This window comes from Pseudorca crassidens, chromosome 17 (assembly GCF_039906515.1).
Source record: "Pseudorca crassidens isolate mPseCra1 chromosome 17, mPseCra1.hap1, whole genome shotgun sequence".
Classification (NCBI taxonomy): domain Eukaryota; kingdom Metazoa; phylum Chordata; class Mammalia; order Artiodactyla; family Delphinidae; genus Pseudorca; species Pseudorca crassidens.
Window position 1 is genome coordinate 14,271,479 of NC_090312.1, and position 26,337 is coordinate 14,297,815.

At 41.1% G+C, this 26,337-nt stretch overlaps 1 long non-coding RNA gene across 1 annotated transcript in view; it reads left to right on the plus strand.

The window, feature by feature from the left end:
- The first annotated feature begins 475 nt into the window (after positions 1 to 475).
- The window catches only part of LOC137210493 (uncharacterized), a 242,529-nt gene continuing 216,667 nt past the window's right edge, over positions 476 to 26,337 (plus strand). The window contains exons 1-2 of the long non-coding RNA XR_010936577.1: positions 476 to 642; positions 9,258 to 9,343. This is a non-coding gene — a long non-coding RNA (uncharacterized lncRNA). The remainder of the gene's footprint in view (positions 643 to 9,257; positions 9,344 to 26,337) is intronic.

The following is a 26,337-nucleotide window of genomic DNA, read 5'->3' on the forward strand; positions in this document are numbered from 1 at the left end:
AATGAGGAAACAGAGATTAAAAACTTGACAAATGAAACAGCAGTAAGTGATGATGCCAAAATTCAAACCCAGGCCATTCTGGTTTTAAAGTCCTTGCTGGGAACCACTATGTTGGAAAATATGCTTTTCAGAGAACATATGGACTCCAAGGCTGCATGCTTCTTGATGGAGAGGTATTGCTGCCTGTCTCTTACTTCTGGCAGTGGCTGGTAGAGAGAACACACTGTGTTAGTTGAAAATAAATATCCTCACTTGTCCTCCTCTTCCTCTTTCTTTTTGGGATTCTTAAATTATTGTTGTAATTTTTTGGATGCAAAAATTGCTCTGTTAGCCCACATAGCTCACTGTCTTATTTGGAGTAGCAAATAAACAAGCAAAGGCTGGGCTAACTTCAGGAATAAAATTTGTTCAGGTTGAAAAATATATAATTAACCAAATGCCTGTTTTGTTCATTTTCAGATATGCGCACCAACAGGGAGCACAAGCCATCAGGAAGTCACACAGCAAAGGCTCACACTACAATTGAGTTTTAGCACTGCTAAAATGAACTTGAAGACTGAAATTGTTGTCCAGCTTAGTTGAGCTCAGTTTGGGACAAGCTCATTTGGAATTTCCCGCCTTTTCTGTAGAAGATCCAGCAAGGTAGAGATTATAGCTTCATAAGTCAGACTTTTACCTGTATTTATTATGCACATACTATAGGGAAAGTCACTAGATCCGTCCCTCGGTATATATAAGGGGTATTGGTTCCAGGACCCCCCATGCCCCCTCAGGCACTGAAATCTGAGGATACCACAAGTCCCTTGTATAAAATGATGTAGTATTTGCATATACCCAATCATATCCTCCCATGTACTTGAAATCATCTCTATATTACTTCTAATACCTAATACAATGTAAATGCTATATAAATAGTTGCTAGTATGCAGCAAATTCAAGTTTTGCTTTTGGAACTTTCTGGAATTTTTTTTTTCTAATATTTTCTATCTGCAGTTGGTTGAACCTGCCCATGGGGAACCCATGAATACGGAAGGTCCACTTTATAGGAGTCTTCTAGGGCTGCCATAATGAAGTACCACAGACAAAGTGGCTTAAACAACAGAAATTTATTTTCTCTTGATTCTAAATCAAAGTTCATGTGTCTGCAGGGTTGATTTTTTTCTGAATGCTTTTCTCCTTGGCTTGCACGTAACTCTTTTCTATTTTTTCACAGTCTTCCCTTTGTGTGTCTGTGTCCTAATCTCCTCTCCTTATAAGGACACCAGACAGATTGGATTAGGGCCTACCCTAGTGACCTCATTTAACCTTGATTATCTGTTTAAAGACCCTAACTCCAAATATAATCACATTCTGAGTTACTGGGGTTTAGGACTTCAACATATGAATTTGGAGGCGGGTTGAGGGGACAGGGACACATAGTTCAGCCCATTATAATCACAAAGTGGGACAAAATAAAAATAGCAGTTAGATCTCCAAATGACACTTCCAAGCTTTAGTAAAAATCTTGGGACCTAGAAATGAAAGGGAGACAAACAAAATTCTTTAAGATTGTGTATTTTTCACTTTCAGCTAAGGAATTTATTTTAATTCCTTTCATGCTTCTGTTGTTAAACAAAGTCCCTTTCACATTTGGGAATTGCAGGTTATTTCCCAAGAAAAGGGGTTATTTGGTGACATTAGTGACATGTAGATTCTCGCTTCATTCTGTGAGAACCACTCAATGCACAGGTACATGCACTTCTCACATGAGCCATGGAGGAGGAAGAGAAATATTTCACCATCAGAGGGAAAGCTACCAGCAGTCAGATTGATTTTGTGTTCTTCTAGAGCCTTTTGGGTGCAGAGTTGAAGGCAGGACCTTGTGGTGGCCTCAGATAAAGCTTGTGCTTGTGTGTAGGACCTCTACCCAAACTAACGTGATACCCACCACTCTGTCTAGATACATTGTCTGAGAACGCTCTTCAGACTTGTCATCTGACTCAGCCTGCATTCTTGTCTCCCCAATAGTTACACCATTTCCTTTCTTCATTTGTCTTTCTTTACTGAGTTTTATTGAGGTATAATTTACATACAGTAAAATTCACCCCTTATTTTAGGTGTATAGTTTGAAGGGTTTTGAAAAATGTGTGCATTATGTACTTGCACCACACTTGAGATACAGATGATTTCTTCCCACCCCTGAAATATCTCTTTACTCCTTTGCATTCTTTCTTAAATGTTTAAATAGAATTCAAAAGTGAAACCATCTGGGCCAACTGGTAAGGATGCAACTTGGAATTCAACTTCTTTAATAGATAATAGGCTATTCAAGTAATCTACTTCTCTTTAGTTAGCTCTGCAAGTTTGTGTCTTTCAAGGCATTGGTTTATTTATCATCACATTTATTGGAATAAAGTTGTTTAAAATGTTCCCTTACTATCCTTTTCATGTTTTTTGGAGCTATAATGATGCTCCCTCTTTCACTTCTGCTATTGGTTGTTTGTGTCCTCTCTTTTTTATTTGATCAGTCTGATTAGAGGTTTATCAATTTTATTGATAAAAACTGCATTGAGCACATAAGATAACACAAGAGCAAGCAGATGAGACAATTTTAAGTGTTTGCTTTATAATCCCAGGATGCTCTTCAAACAAATGATTGCTGAAGTGTGAAGGAACAGTAGTAAGAAATTTGGTTTCAAAAATGAACCACCAGGTCTTCCCTGGTGGTGCAGTGGTTGAGAGTCCGCCTGCTGATGCAGGGGACGCGGGTTCGTGCCCCGGTCCGGGAAGATCCCACATGCCGCAGAGCGGCTGGTCCCGTGAGCCATGACCGCTGAGCCTGCGCATCCGGAGCCTGTGCTCCACAACTGGAGAGGCCATGGCAGTGAGATGCCCGCATACCAAAAAAAAAAAAAAAAAAAGAACCACCAGTCATGGCAATGATGATGATTATAATTATCTTAATAAATAAGATTTTGTGTTTAATATAGTCAGTCTTTATGATTAGTGGTTTCTGTGGATTATATCACAACTATTTTAATTCGATATTATAAAAATGAGACAATAAGTACCCTAAACTTATGTTAAACACACAAACTATCTACATGTTTCATACGCTTTCCATTCATGGTTACTCTTTTTGCAGGAGGATACAGGCAGGCAGCATTTATTGATGGGGTGTAGAACAGTGGTATTGCTATACGATTAGGTAATATCTTACTCAAGCATCAAGGTAGAAAAATAGCAAATGAGCTGAAAACCAATTAATGGTCCACAATCCCTTTTCTTAAACTGTGTGGTCAGATGTGTCCTGAAACTCAGAATTTTCATATTTTATAAAGGTAGTAAGGTACATGTGTTCTCACTTAATTAACACCTTTGGTGGGAATCTGGGGCAGCATCTCATAATCAAACACACTGGAAAAACAATGACTATAAATAACCTCACAGAATTTGCTGCCAAATGAGTTACTCCAAAATGCTGTCTTTCAAAGACTTTTTTGGATTTTGAGTCTGAAGATAAGAAAGGACTATAAACATACATGGTCAAATAGCCCATGAAAACTATTCTAAATCTCCCATAAAAAATGGTATATTGGTTTTGTGTATAGTGTCCCAACTTTCCACTGGAAAGATGGCTTTCCTGGAGGAACAGCCAATTGCTTTTGCTTTAGTCGAGCACCAGATGAAGTAATTGGTTTGCATTAGGGGCCCATTTTGAATGAAAATTATGCTTTCTCTCTTTACTTTTTGTCCAAGCTCATATAGTTGAATTTGGAGAGATTAAATCAATGTATGTTTGATACAACTGAACTACAGAGTACTTGCTTGAACAGTTTTACATGTGCCAACAGGAATAGACAAGAATAAAAATAAACACCAGTGCCGAACTACAGCCTTCCGAAACAGCAACACATTTATAAGAAGTTAAAATATATGCATAGAGATGGCAGAAGATGATGTATTCTGAGGTCTGCACAGAAGCAAGTTAATGTGGCAACACAAGCTAATGAATTGGTGGTATCCAATGTGTTAATACTTCTCTGTCTGAAGTTTTGTACTGCAATTTAAAAAATAATCCAAATATATTTTAAAAATGAAATCTGTATCAAATTCCATAATAGTTTGTCTCCATGATTTATTCTAGATGTAGACAAAAACATAGCAACAATAATAAAAATAACATATTGATCATAATTAACATTTCTTGAATACTTACTATATGCCAAATACTGTTTTATGTGCTTAAGACATTAACTCATTTAACATTCATTTATTCTTTCAATAAATAATTACTGAGCATTTGCTTTGTATTAAGCATTGCTTTAGGTCAGTGATAAGTAGGAGAGATTTTGCCTTCCAGGGGATATTTGGCAATATTTAGAGACATCGTGCTTATTATAACTGAGGAAGTGCTATTGGCATCTGATGGGTAAAGGCCAAGGACGCTGCTAAACATCCTACAATGTGGGACAGCACTTACAACAAAGAATTATCCTGCCCCAAATGTTTGTTAGTAGTGCTGAGGTTGAGAAACCCTGTTCTGGTTGACAGAGATACAAGATAGACAAAATGGCTGCCTTCTTCATTTTGTGTGTTGCAGTGAAGAGAAACAAACCATTTAAAAAGTAAATATCAATTATCTTAGAAGGTAGTGAAGGTTTTCTATTACAAAGGAAAAAAAAAACTGGGGGAAAAGGATAGGGGGTGTGTGTGTGTGTGTGTGTGTGTGTGTGTGTGTGTGTGAGAGATTGGCTGCAGGGTGGGGAGTTGGACATTTAAATAGTGTTTAGGGAAGACCTTGCCTAAGAGATGACTTGGGAGGAAAGTCTTGCAGGTGAGGGAGCATGTATGTGGATACCTGGGGAAGAGTTACTTTCAGGCAGAGGGAACTGCAAGAGGAAAGAACCCAGGCAGGAAAAAAAAAAAAAAAGCATAGCGAGGAACAGCAAGGAGACCACTGTGACCTGAGGAGAGCATAGGAGGGGATGCAAGGTTAGAGAGATGAGGGAGGGACATTGTTTAGAGTTTGTAGACTAGACGAGTGTAAGGATCTAAGTTTACTCTGAGTGAGAAGGGAAGCCATGGCAAGGTTTTTTTTTTTAAACTAGATAAATAATATTTTAATACAGTCTTTTTAAATCAAAATTATTCAAAGTATTATGATGAACAAAATATCAAAGTTTTATTTTTTTTAGTTTTTATTTTTTTCAAAATTTTAAAGATAGTATTGACAATGCTGTACTGAATGATACTGGAACCCAAGGCAAAAGGAAAAATGGAAGCCCCTATGTACAGCTGACCCTTGAACAACACAGGGGTTAGGTGCACTGACCTTCCAGATAGTAGAAAATCTGCGTGTAACTTTACAGTGGACCCTCCCTATTGGTGGTTTCAGCCAACCATGGATGGTGTAGTACTGTAGCATTTACTATTGAAAAAAACTTTGGCAGCATTTTGAGCTAAGGAGTGTCATGAGCTGATTTATGTTTCTAAAGGATCCTGCTGACCACTGCATTGAGAACTGACCAAGGACAGAAACAAAGAGACCATTAAGTAGTCATGGCAACGGTCCATGAGCTTGTAGTGGCTTAAACAAGGATTCTAGCAGTTACAGGTGAGAGGTGGTTGGATTCTGGACATGTTTTTCAAGGTTGAGGTAACAGAATTTTGTGAATGCATATGAGATATCGGGGAAGAATCAAGAAAGTTGACGTTTTTGTTTGCTTCTTTGTAAACTGAGCCCCTAGAAGAATGGGATTGTCATTTACTGAAATGGAGAAGGCTAGGGTAGGAGTAGTTTGAGGAGGAGATCCGAATCATCATGTTTAATTTGGATGAGAAGTTTTTAATTTGAGGAGTCTATTCAAGCTTTCAACTGGAGATGTCCAAAAACTTGTAACCACTCTGTGAAATAGATACTACCATTAGTCCCATTTTGGAATTGAGGAATCAGGAATAAAAAGGTTCAGTAACTTGTCTAAGATCACCCAGCTATTAAGTGATATCATCAGCCTAGATTCTGATGATACAACCTGACATCTTGCTGAAAAAAATCTCATCAGCCCCTTTCTCCTGGGATGGCACCTCTTGGTCTCCATTTCGATGGATGAACTTGACCAGCTGTTAGAGAGAGAAATTCTGTGCCCTGAAGTGAGGTCTTGAGATAGAGCCTTTTATGCAGTTGGTACCTGAAAATTAAGCTGCTTTCTTTGCCAACTTTTTCTTTGAATCATGTGCTAAAACCAACCACAATGTAAAACCTAAAGAAAAGATGGGGATTCTGCAGTTGCAGGCAGCTTAGAAAATGATCCTTTATTGGGCATCTACATTAGAAAGACCACTGACTCGGGGGGTTCCACAGATAAACCTGCATTAAAATACAGCCTCTGTCACTCACTAGATGTGATTTCCTGGGACTAAAATGTAACTTTTCTAAGTCTGTCTTGAGCAAGTAGATAACGCATATGGGAGCAGTATCTCTGTGGTACGTCCACGTACCCCAGTGGCTTTTTCACCCCAAGGGTTAGGCTTATACCTGATCAGCCCGGTGAAGAGGTCCATTCTTCACTGCTTTAGTGGCCGTAGAGTCTGTATGGTTTTGCTACGTTTTTGTTTATTGTCTGTTCCCCACTCTAGAAAGTATGCTTACTGAGGGGGCAGGGGTTTGTCTGCTCTGTTTACTGTTCAGGACAGTGCCTGGCACATAGTAGGTGCTCACTGAATATCTTTTGAATAAAGAAATGAATAATCCTCACTGTAATCATCCCTGGGAGCTTGGCTCTATTTTTAACCCCATTTTACAGATGTGGAAACCAAGGCTTAGAGAAATGGAGCAGGGTACCCAGAGCTACCCAGCAGCAGGAGGCAGGACCTAGTCACATGATATGAAATAGATGTAGAGTTTAGAAAAGCCACCACTGAGTGTATCAGCAGTAGCAGAGTCTAATAATTAAGTCTTTCTGAGTTCAATGCCCAGCTCTGTTTGACCTCTCTGCATCGTAATTCCATCCATAAGTGGGAGATGACAATAATACACCTACATTATAGAGTTTCTGTGAGGATTGAATGAGTTAATACAAATACAGTGCCATGTAACAAATGCTATTATGACTATTAGATAATATTAATATATTTTGTTCTTTAACTTATAACACATATACACCTTGCTCCCATCTTCCACCTCAACCTTCACATTTTCCAACTGTGTCCAAACTTGAGCAAGGTATTTGCTTATATATATATTTAGCTAATTTGTGCATGTGTCTTAAATTACCCATTATGTAAATGGCTTTGGTTTAGGAAGCAGAATATGCTGGGATATGGTTAATGGGAAACTGTTTTGTGCAACTTAGAAAACAGAAGAATCATAACAGAATCCTCTGGGGAGATAGTCTGATAAAGGTGTAACCAATACATTTTCAGGTTTTTATTTTTAAATAATAACCAGTCACTAATGCAGTAATGGCTAAGAGAAGAACATTGATTTCCCTACGGCAAGGTGGATTGTGTTTTCCTGCTACATTGCCAGCTATCATCTTTGATATTAAGCTGCCTCCCTTCAATCTAATATCTGTCAATCTGGCTTTCAAGAAAGACACTTCAAAACAGTGTGGAGGCTTTGTCATTTTTGTGGATGAGTGATAGAAGATATTTTTGCATGTGTGCTTTTTTTGGTAGGAGCCATTTACTTTTTAGCAGAGCTAGAATCTAACCTGATATGAAGCCCTGTGCAGTTGAATTCCTTAGCAGACTGGCAAGGCTCTTAAATTCTTTTAAAGAGAAGGCTCTTGGAGTTGGCTGTTTTTCAGGTGCCCTCTGATGCTTTAGGCAGAACTGCTGTTTGATCTATGCAAATCTTCCTCTAGCCTGGAAGTACTGGCCCCTCTCTGCTGAGGGGGAATAGCATTGTTCAGTGTAACTAGATCACAGTAGAACAGATCCTTGAGGAAACTTAAAAAAATCAAAACCAAAGTCTTATTACTGAGCTTTTCCCAACATCTTCTTTTCCAAAAAAACTAACGAAAAACAAACAAACAAAAAACAACCTTAACTTGATGTGTAACAGATATCAGAGGAGATTATTAGTTAAGCCTAAGTGAAAAATTCTTCTGTGCATTTATTCATTCATTCATTTACTCACTTATTCATTTAACATTATTTATCATGGACTCACTATATGTTGGGTATTTTGCTAGGTGACAGAGGGGTGAGGTGGCTATACAATTTATTAACAAAATAAAAAAAAAAACACTTTCTATCCTTATTTTCTTTATGAAATCTGGTATTTCAAAGCAGATGTCCCCCCAAAAGCCTCTTGTTTCTATTTAACAACCCATATTAAGCATCTTAATACGCAAAGAATTGTGTGCAAGAATTGTGCTAAGCACTGTGAATATATGAATGTGACCCTCAAGTCCTAATAAGGAGAAACATAGTGTATGTATTCAAAGCTATTCTCCAGTAGTTTTATGATGGGTGGTAGGCAGAATTCTAAAGTGCCTCTTCCCCAGATGTTCAGTCCTAATTCCCAAGAATGTGAATATGATGAGATATCACACTCATGATTATGTTACATTTTATGGTAGAAGGTTTTTGTGGTGTAGTTAAGGTTACTAATCAGTTGACTTTGGGTAAATCAAAAGAATGATTGTTCTGGTGGACCTAATCTAATCACTTTAAAAGCAGAATTGTCTTTAGCTGATAGTAGAAGGAGGAATAGATTTGGTATCAGGGAGGTTGTTGAGATGGAGGGGGCTACAGGGCAAGGACCTAAAAGTAGCCTCGAGGTGCTAAGAGTGGTACCTTGCCGACAGCCAGCCAGAAAACGGGGACCTCAGTCCTACAACTCAAGGAATTTAATTGTCAGCAACATGAATGAGCTTTGAAGCAAATTCTTCCCGAGTCACCAGTTGACACTTGTCCTCAGCCTTGTGAAACCCTAAACAAAGAATCCAGCTGAGCCTGGCTGGACTGCTGCCCTCCAGAACTGTGCGATTATAAATGGTGTTGTTTTCAGCAACTAAGTTTGTGGTTGTTTTTACACAGCAATTAATATGTATATATATATATATATATATATATATATATATATATATATATAAAAAATCCTTGGTTATTTTCATAGATACTTTGTAGTTAAGATATCTTAACACTTGAGTGGATGCTAAGTGATCTATATAGTTTTTTATGACTGATAATAAAATTACCTTCTTATATTTGCACAAACCCATTTACATAGTGCTTTTACATATGATTTTCTCATTTGATTTTCACAGCTTGTGAGGAATCATTGTCTCCATGTTAAAGATGAAGAAACTGAGAATGGGACATAATATGACTTGCCAACTAATCATCCTAAGTGGTAAGAGTGGTATTTGAACTCAGGCCCTGGCAATCCCATTTTACTTGGGCATAATCATCAGAAAGTTGATAGGTTACCCCATATAGGCTCTTTTTTATCTTGCTTTCTCTTCATTCCTTCTAACGTCATCATCATTGTTGTCATCAGTAGTGAGGGCATTCTCCTCTTCCTGCTTGTTTACTAAATGTTCATTAACTAAATAATGGCAGTTAAAACAATTTTTTTAAGTCAAAACATTTATTAAGTATCTGTTATGTACCATGGTACTTGCTGTCCAACAAGGCAAACAAAATGACAAGTGTCCTCTTGTTTATATACATGATATTGAGTCTGAGAAATAGTCACCAAGGGGATGCACTTCTGATGCACGTGAAATATCTAAAAAAGTAGAAATAGACTTCTTCTTCTACAGCTGGCTCACAAAATAAAACAATCCAGCAATCTTTTCTCTGCTCCTCTGGAAAATTTTTTCCCAGTTTTATTGAGATATAATTGACATATAACATTATAGATATATTGTATTGTGTGTATATATTTGTACATATATAACAATTGTTACAGTCACATAGTTAATTTTTTTCCTGTGATGAGAAATTGTAACACAGTTGCAATTTTTCCCCCCTGTGAGGAGAACTTTTAAGATCTATTCTCTTAACAACTTTCAAATATACAATGCAGTATAGTTGACTATAGTCACCATGCTGTACATTAGATCCCTAGACTTTATTTCTCTTATAACTGGAGGATTGTACCTTTCGATCACCTTCACCCATTTACCCCATTCTCCCATTCCCTCCCTCCCCCAGCCTCTGACAACTACCAATCTGTTCTCTGTTTCTTTGAACTTAGGGTATTTTAGATTACAGATATAAGTAAGATCATACAGCATTTGTCTTTCTCTGACTTATTTCACTTAGCATAACTAAAGTCCATCCATGTTGTCATGAAAGTCAGGATTTTCTTCCTTTTATGGCTAATATTCCACTGTGTGTGTATGTGTATGTGTGATATTGAGTATATATATCACATTTTCTTTATCTGTTCATCCATTAATGGACACTTAGGTTGTCTTCATGTGTCAGCTATTGTAAATAATGCTGCAATGAACATGGGGGAGGGTGCAGATATCTCTTTAAGACAGTGATTTCATTTCCTGTGGATATGTAAAAATTGTCAGTTTCTGTATGACCTTGTTCTTTTTTCTGCCAGAATATTTCTTTGGGGGAAGTATTCCTATTTCCAGATTTTTCTTTCAGAAAAATGGTCAGGGTAATTTCACTTGTGCTGGAGAGACTGGAATCTGGGAGAGCATAAGGTGAATTTCCAGGTTGTAATCCTACCAGTTTCCTAAACCGGTAACCTGCCTCCCCCTGCCCCTGCCCCCCAGCCCCCCTCCCACCCCACCAACCCCCCGAGAATGGTGGGGCAGTGAGCAGGTCTTGGGAAGGCCAAAAAACCTGCACTCACTCTCCGACACGAGACTGCCTTTTGTCCCTTTGAATCAATACAGCTTCCTTCGGGCCTATCTGATTGAGACCAGAGAGCCAAGCCACTCTCAACATAGGGCAGAACACCCACCACCCTAAGCTCTAGTCCCTCGTTGTGTTTTTCTTTCTGTTTTTAATTTTTTTTCCTTGATGGGCACTTTTTGGGTAGGAAGAAATAAAGTCCAGTAGTAAATTAAATTTGAAATCAGGCTTGAACAGTTATTCAGCTATACTTATTGTCATCTAATCAGACAGTTTGGGGTTAAAGTGGCCAGGCCTAACCAATCTTATAGAGTCTGCTGCAAACTGCCCCTGTACCAACTGTTGCCGTGGGAATGGGATCATGTGGGGGTAGACATGCCCCCACCGAAGAACATTCTGTGCATAGACCACACTCAAAGGATCTCCGCTGGCAATTAACGGAAGGGCTTAACAAGGGCATTCTGTGACCAGGGTCCGCTCTGGAAGGCCTGTTTAGGAGGAGCTTGTGGGCTGCAATCTGTTGGGACTCATCTTGAAGCCGATTCTGTGTGGCCTGCCCACTGATTGCACTTAGATTACAGGAATATCTGGGGTAGGTGAAGATAACCATACCCTGTGTCCCCTGTTCAGCCATCACTTTGTAGATCAATGCCGAGAAGCCCCTGTCTCATTGCTGGTGAGTCTGAAGAGACTCTTCCGGTGTGCAGCTCCCACAGCTGCTCTTTTGAGCAGATGGAAGAGACCTGGGGGCCGTAAACTGCATCCTTTCTGGTTGATGAGTAAAACAAGGCCCAGTCCAGCAGGGACTCCCAGTTACAGAAGGGATTGATGACAAACAAGGAGAGGGAACCCAAGAACTCTCAGTGTTGGCTATGCATGTGATGAGGGAAAAAGAAAAGCCCAAATCCCCTCTACCCCGCCAAAAAGAATCCATTATGTCTATTTCTCTTCTATCAAAAACAGATTAAAAAAATCAAAGTCCCATCTGTTCTGTGTCAACATTAGAAATCGTACATTGTGTTTCATCACAGGCAGGTTTGCCATGGTGGTGGGGGTTATATTTTTGGAAAGTGCTTGAAAACCCAGAGTAACTGAAAACAGAACTTGGCCCTTCAGGCCCTTTCCTGCTGCCTGTGTTTGTTCATTCGGCAGTTGATGTTTTTAATTGATGTATTTGACAAAGAGGACCCTGGGAAAAGACAAGCAGGTAAAGGCAGCTGCATAGGCCTCTGGAAGCAACACAGGTAACAGCCCCATGGCTCTCAGCACAGCAAGGCAGTTTTCCCACATGAATCTGTACTCTGAGTTCACAGCAGCAGCCTTGCTAGTCCTGCGATATCAAGGGTTCACATTCAAGGGCTGCTGGTTAAATCTGGTCATGAGTTAGGCTAGGGTAGACATGCACTCCTGGAGCCTCCCTTCTGTTCTTCCTTATCTCTTCCCTGGGATCCCCTCCGCTGGCAGCTGATGAGCACGGATAGGCTTGCTCCTAATTGCTTGGCTACCAGGCCAGACAAGAAAAAAGCAGACAAGGCCATCTGTTATGAGTCTTCTCTTGCTTTCCCTCCCTGCCCTGACCAGTTTGCCCAGTGTCGACTCCATGCCACTCTGAGGATGGAACACACTGATATGTTCTGATGAAAAAGAAACGGCTGCCATCCCACTCACAGCCTTCCACACTTGTTGCTTCCTATGTGCACGTTGCTGCTATCAGGGCATGATAAGGGAAATCCTGAAAAATAATGCCAGCCTCTTCTTGAACTAGAAATAGTGACAAAAGTCCCAGAGGAATCTCTGTTCAAAAGAGTCATAAAGTCACTCCATCAGTTGCATAGATTTAGAAGGAACAGGCATTCATGAGGACAAAACCATGGTCAAGGTGCCCAACTCTGAGACCCCTGGCAGGGAATACTGATCCCTGAGAAAAAGAGGACCGGTTTGCATTAATAGTCCAAGGACAGAAAGAAGCCAGGAAAATTTGAAGCTAAAAAGATGGACCAGGGTGGTCCAGCTGAAAGCCCAGTGATAGAGAAAATAAAAAAAAACATCCCCCAAAGAGGTAGCCCAGGTAGGTGGCCCAGGCTCATGGAAGCACTCTTAAGTGGAGGGGGGTAGGGGAGAGATAGTTTTGGCAAATCATGGCTGAAACTGAACCCAGGCTCACTGGATAAGCTTTGGGGCCAAGCGACTAGGCTTGTCTTCCAACATGGGGATTCTCTGGTCAGTGACTTAGATCAACAAGGGCATCTTAGTAGCCATGGATGTGCATCAAGTGTCGAGTTATGCAGGACCAGTCTGATAACAACACAATGAGGCAGCAAGAAGGAATGATAAGCAACAGGTTAGACTCAATTTCTCTCTCCTCTTGCTATTTAGAAGCAGAAGCAACCTCTCCCCTCTCCTAGATGCAGTGAATATGGTGACATATTTCTACAGCCATTGTTGGAAAGGTTTCAAGTCTTAGCCTTTCTTGTTAGTAAGTTAGGTGGGTATTCTGGTGATTATTTGGAAAAAATGAAAGAACTATTACCGTATTTGGAAGTCACGTTGTTGAAGGAGGCATATTTTATAATTTCACCTCACATACTCTGAGCTTGATTGTGAAATTTATAGCTGACTTTGTTATTTTAGGAATAAAACTCCATCTTTAGCTTTTTCTAATTGCAATCTCATCTCTCTTATCCTCAAAACACTGGGGAACATGTATTCTGAGATAGTTCTGACCCCAAAGGGAGAAGGTGTGGAAAGTCTGACCACATCCTTCAAAGACATTTTTTTTGAGGATTGGTTCAAAAACACCAGTTGTCATCTAAAGAATGTACTGACCTACTATTGCTGCATTCCTGGAATTCGCAGCAGATCCGCCACCAGAGAGCAAGCATAGTTCTCAAGGCAGAGCCAATACCCAGTGTATTGAGACAAACCTCTATGGGGATTAAAGGGATCCCAACTAAGTTTGCGTTACTGCAAGTGATTGAGCTTGAGGTTATATTAAATCAGGCTACCACTGCTGACGTCACTGGAATGGAATGCTCCTTTGTGCCTCTTCACCGCAGTGGGCAGGGGATGAGGAGGGAATTGGTAAGTGAATAGTCCTCACTTCAGTTTCTGACTGATGGGCTCTTGGTATGTTCACGTTGGAACAAAGGCTATGGGCTTGAAGTGGTTTGGAAAATGTTTTCTCTGGATTGAAATTATTGGTTCTTCAGGAGAAGAATAATGTCATTATTATTTTTTCCAATCTCTACCACTTAGTAGTAATATTTATCGGAAGAAGGAAAGAATGAATGTATATTAACGATGCACTCAGAATGCCTGGATTTTTTTTTTTTTTTTTTGCGGTACGCGGGCCTCTCACTGCTGTGGCCTCTCCCATTGCAGAGCACAGGCTCCGGACGCGCAGGCTCAGCGGCCATGGCTCACGGGCCCAGCCGCTCCGCGGCATGTGGGATCTTCCCGGACCGGGGCACGAACCCGTGTCCCCTGCATTGGCAGGTGGACTCTCAACCACTGTGCCACCAGGGAAGCCCAGAATGCCTGGATTTTAATCCAAGGTCCACCATGTTGACTTTAATCACCCCTGTGTCATTGCTCCACTCAGGAATCTTATACTTTTTAATCTTCCTGAATTGTGATGATCTAATTTACATGTCAATTTCCCCAACGTAGTCTATGAGCTCCTTAAGGAGAAAGGTGTGTCTGTGTCTTATTCAGCCCAGAAGCTCATTATTTAGCAAAAGGCTGTGTTTGTTGTAGCTTATTAATGAGAACATGAGCTCTGGAGCCAGATTTCTTGGTCTCACATCTTGACTCCTTCATTTCCTAGCTCTGTGACCTCAGGCAAGTTGCTTAACCTCTCTTGTGGCTTAGAATAAGGATAAGAGTATCACCGACTTCACAAAATTGTGTGAGAATTAAGTGACAAATACATTTAAAGTGCTTGGAGCCTTGATACATGCTCAGCAAATATTAACTACTACTTTCCTTACTATCATTGGGTTTTTTAATTGAAGTGTAGTCGATTTACAATATTATATTAGTTTCAGGTGTACAGTACAGGGATTCAATATTTTTATAGATTATACTCCATTTAAAAATTATTATAGAGCTTCCCTGGTAGCGCAGTGGTTGAGAGTCTGCCTGCCAATGCAGGGGACACGGGTTCGTGCCCCGGTCCGGGAAGATCCCACATGCCGCGGAGCGGCTGGGCCCGTGAGCCATGGCCACTGAGCCTGCGCGTCCGGAGCCTGTGCTCCACAACAGGAGAGGCCACAACAGTGAGAGGCCCGCGTACCGCCAAAAAAAAAAAATATATATATATATATATATAAAAAATAATGACTATACTTCCTTATGCTTATTAGTCCTTATTATCATTGTTGATAATATATATTTGTCAATAAAAACACCCTCCGTGTCCTGAACCTGTTTTCTTATCTATAGTATAGGGGCTATGATATAATAATAACAGTAATATCCTGAAGAGCTGTTGTGAGGATCAAATGAGACAATAGCTAAGTGTCAAAATGTCTTTTTGGAGAACTGTAAAGTGTTTTGAAACTCTCTGGTACCATTATTTATAGTATTAACTGCAGCACAGAGTAGAGAAATGATTTGCACAAAATTCCACAGTGTGAGTGAGGCAGGCAGAGCTGGGCTGGAATATTCTTGGAGCTTCCTGTGTGCCTAAAGGACTGCTTAGCTGTGATGCACGGAGCTGAAGCCTCTGGGATTACTGAGGCTTTTTCAGTATTTACGTTAAGATACAGCTACAGGTCTTTCAGCAAAGAGCTATGTTTTAATCAGAGCTGCCCTGGCTTTACTGTGCTCATCCTCACTGCCCTTGCCCAAAGGTCTGACAGTTTTCAGAGCTGCCCTTGTTTTCTGAGATGCTGGATATCAACAGTCAACTCTTTAAGTGCAGACTGGATGCCTACGGATAGACTGTAGTAGGTGCTATTGAGTATCCAGAAGAGGTAGAGAAAGGCCTAAACTAGGAGTCAGAACACATGAGATAGAGGTATAATATTTACCACTTAGAAATCATGGTGCCCCAGACAAGCCCCATTGATTGTTTGGGATTCAGTTTTCATGTCTACAAGTTAAAAGCAATCAGATCATTTCTGAGATCCCTGCAGAGTAAATGCCCTTGGAGTCATGAGTCCTGTGTTCTGCTGGGACTTCTGCCATTCTCCTTGGGCAAGTCACAATCTCTCTTCCGTCTATAGTGTCCTCATTTGCACAGGACTTTTTCCTGAAAGAGACAATCTTTGTGCTCCTGGTGTGTCAGTCACTGCATCAGTCAATGAAAGTGTGCATATATACAAACACAGGTGTACACACACTCTAGTACGCACCGATGCCTATTGTGTGGCTTAGTTCTTTGCACACATTATTCAATGTAACCTTTATAACAACTTTATGAGAAAGATATTTCTGTCCTCATTTTACAGATGGGGCAACTGAGTCTAAGAGAGAGTAACTAACTTGCCCAATGGCAGCCCTAGTATAGTTAGAGTTTGAACCCAATGAATCTGACTCCAGCTAACCATGATGTTACATAGTCACCTATAAAAGATAAGAAAAGTATCATATCCTTCCTAGACTTACCTCACTTCTTTTTAATTAAGGTTATTCAAGTAGTGGACATGTAGGGAATGTTGACTCATAGGGTGCCTAGATTTTAGCCTGAGATGTAACATAAGAGTTAGCTGGATTCATGGCGAGTTGGAAGACTATTCCTGTTCATTGGGCATCCTGCCACTGAACCCAGCAGTAGCCTGAAGGGTTCTGCCCTTTTCTTTGTTAAGATTTTAAACAATGGCATGAATGAAGGCATGAACTGGACAAATTCACTGTGACATGAATTTGGAAGGGCTGGCAAATCGACCAAATGACAGAATAAAAATGAGAAAAGATGTGACTATATATGCATTATCACATTTTAAACACAATTCTCAGTAGGACTCTTATTATGTCCATTTTATGCATGAGGAGACCCAAGCTCAGGGTGGTGACCATCCAAAGGTGACACAGCCTGTGAATTGACCTTTTTTCCAAAATAAACTTTTATAATTAAAAAAAAAAAAACTTGCAAAGCTAGCACACAGCATTCTTGGTATAACACCTGTTTTACCCTATGGTCAACATCTTATATTATGATGATACACTTGTCAAACTAAGAAACCAACATCAGTACATTATTATTAATGACTCCAGCCTTTAAGTTGATTTTACCATTTTTTTCCATTAATGTCCATTAATGTCTAGGGCTGTTATAACAAAGTACTACAAACTGGGTAGCTTAGAACAACAGAAATTTATTCTCTCACTGTTCTGGAAGCTAGAAGTCCAAAATCAAGGTGCCCAAAGGGCCGTGCTCTCTCCAAAGGTTCTAGGGAAGAATCCGTCTTTGCCTCTTCTAGCTTCTGGTGGTTGCTGGTAATCTGTGGAGTTCTTTAGTGCTCTGGTGTGAATGTTTTTGTCTCCTTTAAATTCATATGTTGAGATCCTGATGCCCAATGGAGATAGGGTCTTTAGGAGGTGATTAGTTCATGAGGACTCTGCCCTTATGAGTGAAATAACACCCTTATAAAAGAGGCCTGAGAGAGCGTCCTCTCCCTTCTGCTATGTGAGGATGCAACAAGAATTCTGTGACCCAGAGGAGGGCCCTCACCCGACCATCCTAACACCTTGATCTTGGACTTCCAGCCTCCAGAACTGTGAGAAATAAATTCCTGTTGTTTATAAACCACCAGTCTGTGGAATTTTGCTACAGCAACCTGAACAGGCTAAGACAGGCTTAGATGAGGCTGAGATGCATCATTCCAATCTCTGCCTTCATCTTCTCATGGGCTTCTCTCCTTGTGTCTGTGTCTCTGTGTACAAATTGCCCTCTTTCTATAAGAACACCAGTCATACCGGTTTTATGGCCCAAATGAATCAATTATGACCTCACCTTGACTTGATTATATTTGCAAAGAACCTATTCCCCCAAAAGGTCACATTCATAGCTACTGGGTGAACATAATTTTTTTTTTTTTTGGTGGCAGTGGGTGCCGGGGGTGGGGGTGAGGACAGACACTATACATAGTAAGTTCTTTCTATTCCAGCATCCAGTCAGGGTACCATATTGCATTTAGTTGTTATGTCCCCTCATTCTCCTCTGGCCTATTATAGTTTCTTAATTTTTTTCTTGTTTTTCATGACCTTGACAGTCTTAAGAAGCCAGGTATCCTGTAGGTTGGGTTTTCCTGATGTTTTTCTCATGATTACTATGGGCTTATAGAATTTTGGAAAAAATACTGTGGAAATCACATGCCCTTGTGAACTTAAAGTCCAGAGCTCAGGTTTCAGTTATAAAACATATAACTATAAAGATGAAATATTTCTTATAATCAGCTGTTGGCTTATTCTTTTCCCTTTCTTTTGGGGGGCTTGCATTACACTGGACATATAACTGGGGGTTCAATAAATACCCAATAAATTGAAAGATGCAGGATCTGCTGTCACCCTCAACCCCAACTCAATTACCTTTCCCCAGATGTGGAACTGCTACCTTCCCTCTCTCATATACGTGACAAACCTATCCACATTGCTAATGTTAATTTACTTTTTTCGAGATCCACCAATATATCAGGTGCTACTGCAAACACAGAGGTGGACATGACCCTTGCCTGGGAGGCTCGATAATCCAAATAGCAGGAAAGCAGAGGTCACCTGCAGGAGCTGAGTTGTGTGTAAAGATTCCTCAGCCTCTCAGGGCCCAGAAGAATTGACAGGAGGGAAAACTAGAACTTGCTCTTCTCTCGCAAAAGGTGGATTATGTGGATTCAAATTCTGTCTTGAATATCAATGATAACCAAATAAAGAAAGCTCTCTTATTAAACATACCTCAGCCTTCACTTCAATTTAGTAGTGAAGGGAGAGTATATATAAATTAGTGGATGAAAATTTTGGAATTCTAACCTCGCCATGTACTTGTTTGCTTGTTTGTTTATTTATATATTTACTCATATATTAATTTATTCACCCTGGGAGTGGGCAGACTGATGCACAATGGGGTGGCTAGAAAGAGTACATCATTTGGAATTAGCAGAGCTTTTTGTAAGTCCCAGGTCTCTTACATTACAAGCTGTACCTAAAGCTAAGACTCAGTTTCCCCAGCTATAATATCAGGATGACACATCTCACTGCAGCACTGTTTTTGACTACTCAGCATTTACTCCCCCATGTTTGGAGACAGCCCCTTGATCTCCCTTCAGGGCACTACCCACCCCTATTTGATGCAGTCTTGTTCCAAATGTCCCGGATTCCCCGAACCGAAGAGTGGACACATGCCTCGATTGGACTTCCTGTTCTGGGAGTCTGAATTTCAGGGCGACTGCTGTAAGGGCAGAAGTGACTGGGGTGAATTCATTCCGGAAGAAGCATTCGGAAGAGGCTCTCCACTGGTTCTTGCTACCCAGACCCCTGAGAGTGACTTCCATTTATTTTATTTTATTTTTTTCACAAGCCAGGTTCTTCCTCTTTCCCTTGCATTCTGTGAGTCTCCTTCTTTTTTTCCCTGATATACATATTTTATCTGCTTATAGGAGACAAAGTTGGTCTCTTTTGCCTGTGACCAAGAACCCTGATGGATATTCCTTTAGCTTTCTCACAGCCCTGCCCCATTCCAGAAGCTGGAGATAATCCCTTCCTCCGCTCAACTCCCACGTTAGTTTGTTTATCCACTCCTGAGAGCTTACGTAGCTCCTTCTCTTACATTCCCAATATTTTTGTACTACTCTTGTCTAGCCATGAAAGAGGCAATCTAGCATACTGGTTGTTATGGGATGGACTGTGTCACCCCCAAATTCATGTATTGTAGTTCTAACTCCCATTACCTCAGAATGTGACGGTATTTGGATCTAAGGTCTTTAAAGAGGTGATTAAGGTAAAATGAGGTCATTCGGGTGGGCCTTAATCCAGTATGACTGATGTCCTTAGAAGAAAAGGAGATTAGGACACAGACACACATAGAGGGAAGAGCATGTGAAGACACAGGGAGAAGATGGTAATCTCTAAAACAAGGAGAGGTCTTGATCTTGGACTTCTAGCTTCCAGAACTATGAGGAAATAAATTTCTATTGCTTAAGCCACCCAGGCTGTGGTACTTTGTTATAGCAGCTCTGGAAAACAGATACAGTGGTCAAAGGTAGAGACTGGGGTGGGCCTACTTGCATTCATATCTATGCATAACCATGGACAGACTACTTAACCATGCAGTGCTAACATTTTTTGGCTGTGATGTGGACGGCAGAGGAGGGCATGGAGGAAGACTGCAGAAGGTGTGCCTTTTCACTTGGTTAAGTCTCAAGAGGAAATAAGAGAAAGGGATTAGGTATGCAGTTTCCTCTTCCAAATTGCTAGTCTCTTCAAGTCACCTTTCCTCCCCACCATATGCTTTGCTAGGGGAGTTTCCTCCATGCAGAAGGAATGTCAGGAATGGGAAAGAGATTCCCCTCCTAACAAGGTAATTGTGCAAAATAAAAGAAAAATAGTTAAGAACAAGAAAAGAATTCCGTATGCTTTGGGTGAGTCACCTAACCTTCCTAAGCATGTGTCCTAATCTCTAAAATGGGGATAATGATCCCTGCATCTTATAGCACTGTTGTGAGCAGCTCATGGCAGAAAATGCATCTAGTCTATAAAAAGTTCTCCACCAGTCTATGAATCCCTTGAAGGCAGGCACTCTTGTTATATTATTCATCTTCTTGTTCCCACCTTACAATTCAGGGCTGGATACGTGGTGGGCATTCTGCTTATATTTGTGGATGACTAAGCAGTGGCAGTTGTTATCAAGGGAGAGAGGAGACAGATGGACAACTGCTCAGAGTTGGGGCTGCTGCCTCTGGGTTTGATGTGCTAGCCCCAGCCAGTGCAGGCAATGGCAGAGTAGGAGTGAAGGGTCAGGATGGAGCTTACACCAAAAACAATGGTAGAGAAAAATGCGTATAGTTTTCTAAATCTAGATTTTTCTGCTTGAATGCTCATCTCTGGAGTGGGTGAGAATTCCTAAATTAGTTACAATGAATTAGCTATAAACGATGGAGTGTGTCCGTGGGGGGGTTGGAGTTGGGGGAACACTATTGAAGTCACCTCCCTACTTGGTCTCCCCCCACCAACACCCCCCCCCCACACACACACAGAGCAGCCCATCCACCACATCACAGCAGACACAAAGACATAACTATGTATAATTCCTCTGCTGAAATTTACTCATTGCCTCCTTGTTTCCTATGGGGTCAAATTCAAAGTGCTCATCCCCATATTCAAAACCATTGCATCAGGCTCCCTGCCCACTTGTTTATCCCATTTCCTCCCTCCTGCCTGCGTGCCAGAATCAGAGCACTATTTGCTCATCCTCCACATATTTGCACATGATTCGCCTTCTGCCTGGATTTGTCTCTTTCCACATGTCTGCCTGGAAGACTCTCCTTGTCACACTCAGCTCCAGCATAGCCTCCTTACGTGCATACCATGTTGGTCCCCTCCATCAAAGCCCTTTGCACCAGAGTTTAATCACTTGTTTCTGAACTGAGCTCCCACACTGAGCCTGAGGCTCCTCCAGAGCAGGGTCTGCCATCTTCATCTTTGCACCTGTAGGTTTCAGCAAATCTGATGACAGAGTGAATTGCATACACTCATATCTCATTTAGCCTCCTGATATGAAGAAAATAAGGCGAAGGAGCTTGCCTGAAAGCATCCCAGTGATTAAGTGGAATCTGGGGACTGGGATTCTGCAGCTGACCCAGTCGTATATCAAACATTTAATGAGCATCTACTGTGTTCAGGATTAGTCATTGTAAGGTTTGCTGGTTTTAGCACAAAATACAATATTTTAAAGCATCCTCTTTTTAACTAGCGAGACTGGGGGAGGAGGGGTGATATCTTTTATTCAGAAAAGTCAGAAACCTAAGGAAAGGCAGTAAAGAGGAAGGAGAAAGAGACCAGACTGACAAGCACCCCTGATAAGAAGAAGGTTTCTTTGCATTCATTCCCATAAATGAGAAAGAAGTGGGCTTAAGAGTCCCAGAAGAAGGGCTCTGAGTAATGAAAAAGGAAGCACTTTGACTCTGGAGGTCTGGAATCTGTCAATGAGGTGGGCTGCTGTTCTGTCTCTGATGTTGATTGCTCACTTTTCCAAGCTGCAGGGCTCAAATTATGTAAGTCAATGGGAAATTTTGCTCTAAATATTCTTCCCAACCTAAAAATACATTTTAAATCATAGCAGCCAATGCACAGTAGCACAGGTATCCCAAATTTACTCCCCTCCTCCCATCCTGCAGCCTTTGCACAGGCTTCTGCCCTTCTCTGGAAGCCACTCCCCCCCCCCCCCCAGCTAATTGCTTATAGCCCTTCAGGCTCGGTTCATGGGTCTCTTCCTCCAGGAAGGCTTCCTGAATCTTAGGCTTAGTGCTCCCGTCCTGTATTTACTTACATCATTATACATACCACTCACTCTCAAAGGTGGATTGCCCTTGAAGTAATGATGCCTAAGGTTTGGGACCCCTCCACACATGGGCCTCTTTGGGTACTAGGCATCATTTGTGACATAGAGTGTTCCAGGTGTCGAAGAGAAGGCAGTGAGCAGTCAAGGAGAATTTATATGTATGTTTATTGTAAATTGTGCAAAGAGATCTCAGAAGACAGGGACCTGCATCTGAAAATATTTAGATATTTGTTGATTTTTCTCATTCTGAATAAATACTCATTTACTTCTGAACCTTCTTTCGTGAATTGGTTTTAATATTATTGTTTTCAAGAGGACCCACTAAATCATATAAGCTTCAGGCCCAACAAAACTTATATCTCTAACCCCCTGCCCCTCATTCTGCATTGCAACCACCTCCATTTCTTTGTCTCTGCCACTCAAAGATGTCCCTTGTCCTTCACGGATGTCGTATTTACCTTTGTATTTTCAGGGCACAGTGACTAACACACACTGTCACATTCCTGATGATTGAACAGCGCTGTGGAAATGGAAGTAGGTGTAACAGGCCTGGAAGGAGCAAAGCAGTGCCTGGTCATTCCATTGTCAGAGAGTTGTCTCTCTCAGATCCTTCTCTTGACTGTTGTGTATAAATTTAGGCAGCCAATTAGGAAGAGCTCTGGGGTGCCCTGAGAAAAGATTACCGACAGCAAAAGGCTAAATCCTGAGTCATCAAGAAAAGGTTACCTTATGTTTTGTCTTCTCAGTTTAAAATCAAAGGGGAAGTGTGTTGTTTGGTTTTGAAATATATCCTTAAAATTAGCATTTCCGAACACTTGGCAAGTTCTCATTCATTTGTGGAGATTGCCCCCCACTTCAGACAATACTGATCAGGACTCAAATCATGCTGTGTGCTCTGGTTTCTTCTTTCAAAGCATTTCTTAAGCCCTTTGAGGAAAATATACAGGACTGTCACCTCCTCTGTGAAGCCTTCTCTGATGCCTAACAGACCTGGTAGAACTGATTACTTCTGCCTCTGGAAGGGAGTAATGTGTGTGTGTGTGTGTGTGTGTGTGTGTGTGTGTGTGTGTGTGTGTGTGTGTGTGACTTTTACAGCCTATGTGTCAAGTGCCATTCTAAACCCTTACATATATAAGCTCATTTAAACCTCACAACGACCCTTTGCTGCATTAGTGTGTCCCCACGTTTACATGAGAGGCAGTGGGACTTGGACACTGCTTCCTGGTTTGAGTGTGCCTCTATTTCACCACTTCTCTGTCCAAAGTGACATTGTCTGAGGACCAGCTGGTGAGCTCTCTAGGTTCAGTGCTCCCTCTTAGTTTTGTATCCCTGTGGGTTTTACCCAGTGGGTTGAGGAGAGAAGGGCTCAGCAGGTGACCAGGGCCCTGGAGCCAGTTCCTTCAGGGATTCATCATTGTTCCTGAGCAGAGGATTCAAGGCTCACTGACCCAGTCCTTTAACACATAAACAGAGGACCACGCTAGATCCTGAGTCTCCCTTTTTATATGTGTGAAATCTGGAAGATACCATGCGTCCTTTACAATCCAGGAGTAAATGTAGAAGCCCTTTGAAGAGGATAAAGTATGCGACAGATTCAAGGCATTTTAATAATTAGCAAAGCTTTAAACACACATAAAAAAGCTGCATTACAACATCAAAAACTAAACTATGCTGCACAAACCAATTAATATTGCTGGACCAGTTCATTCATGTAATGCAATTATCTTCTCCCTCTAATCTATCCATTACACTGTCATTGGAATAATCCCCATTTTAAGGCAAAAACCTGTAAACGAACTCCACTTTGCCTATTTGAGGCAGTTCTAACAGTAACAAAAATTGCATCTAATCTTTCATGAGAACCTCCTTTGTACCTGTCACAGTGCTGATTGCCTCAGCTGAAAGCACAGTGATACCTCTTGGCATAATCTCAGCCAAATTACTTAGCCTCTGAGAACTTCGGTTTACTTATCTATAAAATGGGGATAGCAATCATAGTTACAGGTGTGCTGCATGCAGTTGTGTCGATTGTAGAGTGCACAAAGGCACCAGATCTAAGGGAACACCATTTACATCATCAACGTGAGAGACTAACATGCTTACTGCCCACGTTTCCCAGCAGATGCTAATAGAATTTCTTATTCTAACAAAAATAGTATATTATGACAATCTTCCGACAGATGGAAGTAAAGTATCTTTTTACTGCTTCATTCATAGGCTCCAAATAGGCAAAGAGCAACCTCATGTACCTCTAAGGTTCATTATGTGGTTAGATTGAATAGATGTATAGAAAGCACACAGAACCCATAAGAAGAACCCATAAGTGGTAGTAATTATAATTTCTATCACAACCTTAAAAGGAAACTTTTTAATCCTTGTTTTACAAATAAAATGAGAGTTGGAGAGATTATATAATATCTTAAATTTCAACTAGGTGGTGAGTAGCTGAGTTTGGGATCCTAACTGGAGCCTGTCTGCTTAAGCCTGAGCTGTTAACTGCCTTGAGCTGATTCGATGTGTGTCAGGGTGAATCCTGCCCCAGCCATCTGCCTGAGCTGCGACCACTCCCGTGGCGTCCTCATCATGAAACATCATGGGAAAGACAGTGCAGCCAAGTCCATCCTTCATTGCTCCCTGGGGCTTCAGTCTAATTTGTCTTCCCTCCACAGTGTGCTAGCCTCTGTGGGTTCTTCTCACCGTAGATAGGTTAAGGCAGTTTTTTGGGGCCTGCTCCTGACTTACCTTTCCCCACACTACCCACCTGGATCCCACTTGACCTTCCAAGGGCAGGAGGTGGAAAGGGGGTTGGGAGGACTGGGAGTGGATTGCAAGCCTTCCTTCAGTCCTGGCCCTTCCTACTACCTTGTGACAGGAGAGAGAAGAGCATGGAGAGAGGAAACTCCCAGGATATCCTCTCTGAGTAGAAGGGAGCAATTGTCCCAGTCTGATTTCTGCTTTGAACCCTTACTCCTTGCAGTGACTCTCTGCTCAATCCCTCTTTCTTCCTCCTCACCCCCACTATTACAACCTCACTGTGTCCTTGACCTTCACTTCTATTTTGACCCATAGCAAAATACTTCCATGCTTGGGGAGGAGCCAAGGCAGGGGAAGTAATGAGAGCCTTGGGTTCTCTAGAGGTCAGGAGGGTGTGGCAGCTAATGCCGGCATCAGAAGCCAGGTCCATGGGCCATGCAGATGAATGTAGTGCAAACATATGCACTTAAGTACTTGGACTGGCAAAGGGCAATGGGCGAAGTAGTGGAGAGATGTTTTGACGCTTTCTTTAATTTTTCTATCTTATATTAAAAATTCAAGAGAATTTTCTATTCCCTTGCTGACTGTATCTGTTTCTCTTAATATAGGCATAATTTTTCAGATTTCCAACCACAGAATAGTCAATAGATCAGAAAGATAAGACAGTCCTGAGACTTTGTGTGTAGCCTGTGTTATGGTTAATTTTATGTGTCAACTCGGGTAGGCTATGGTGCTCAGCTGTTTGGTCAAACACTAGTCTAGATGTTATTACGAAGGTATTTTGTAGGTAGGATTAATATTTACAGTCAGTAAACTTTAAGTAAAGCAGATTACTCTACATAATGCCGGTGGGCTTTATCCAGTCAGTTGAAGGCCTTAAGATCAAAGACTGAAGTTTCTTGAGGAAGATTGAATTCTGCCTCCAGACTACAACATAGAAATTCTGAGTTTCCAGACTTTGGACTCAAGACTGCAACATCAGCTCTTACCTTCTTACCTGAATCTCCAGTCTGCCATCCTACCCCGTGAATTTCAGATTTGCTAGTCCTCACAGTCATGTGAGCCAGTTATTTTAAAACACGTCTCTAACTCTCTCTTTCTCATATATATATATATATATATATATATATATATATATATATATGTATGTTTCTGTGTGTGTATGTGTAACATATAATGGTCTGTGTAGGCCAAACAAATATATTTATATATCTATATCTATCTCCTATTGGTTCTGTTTCTCTTGGGAACCCAGGCTAATAACACATCCTGGTACA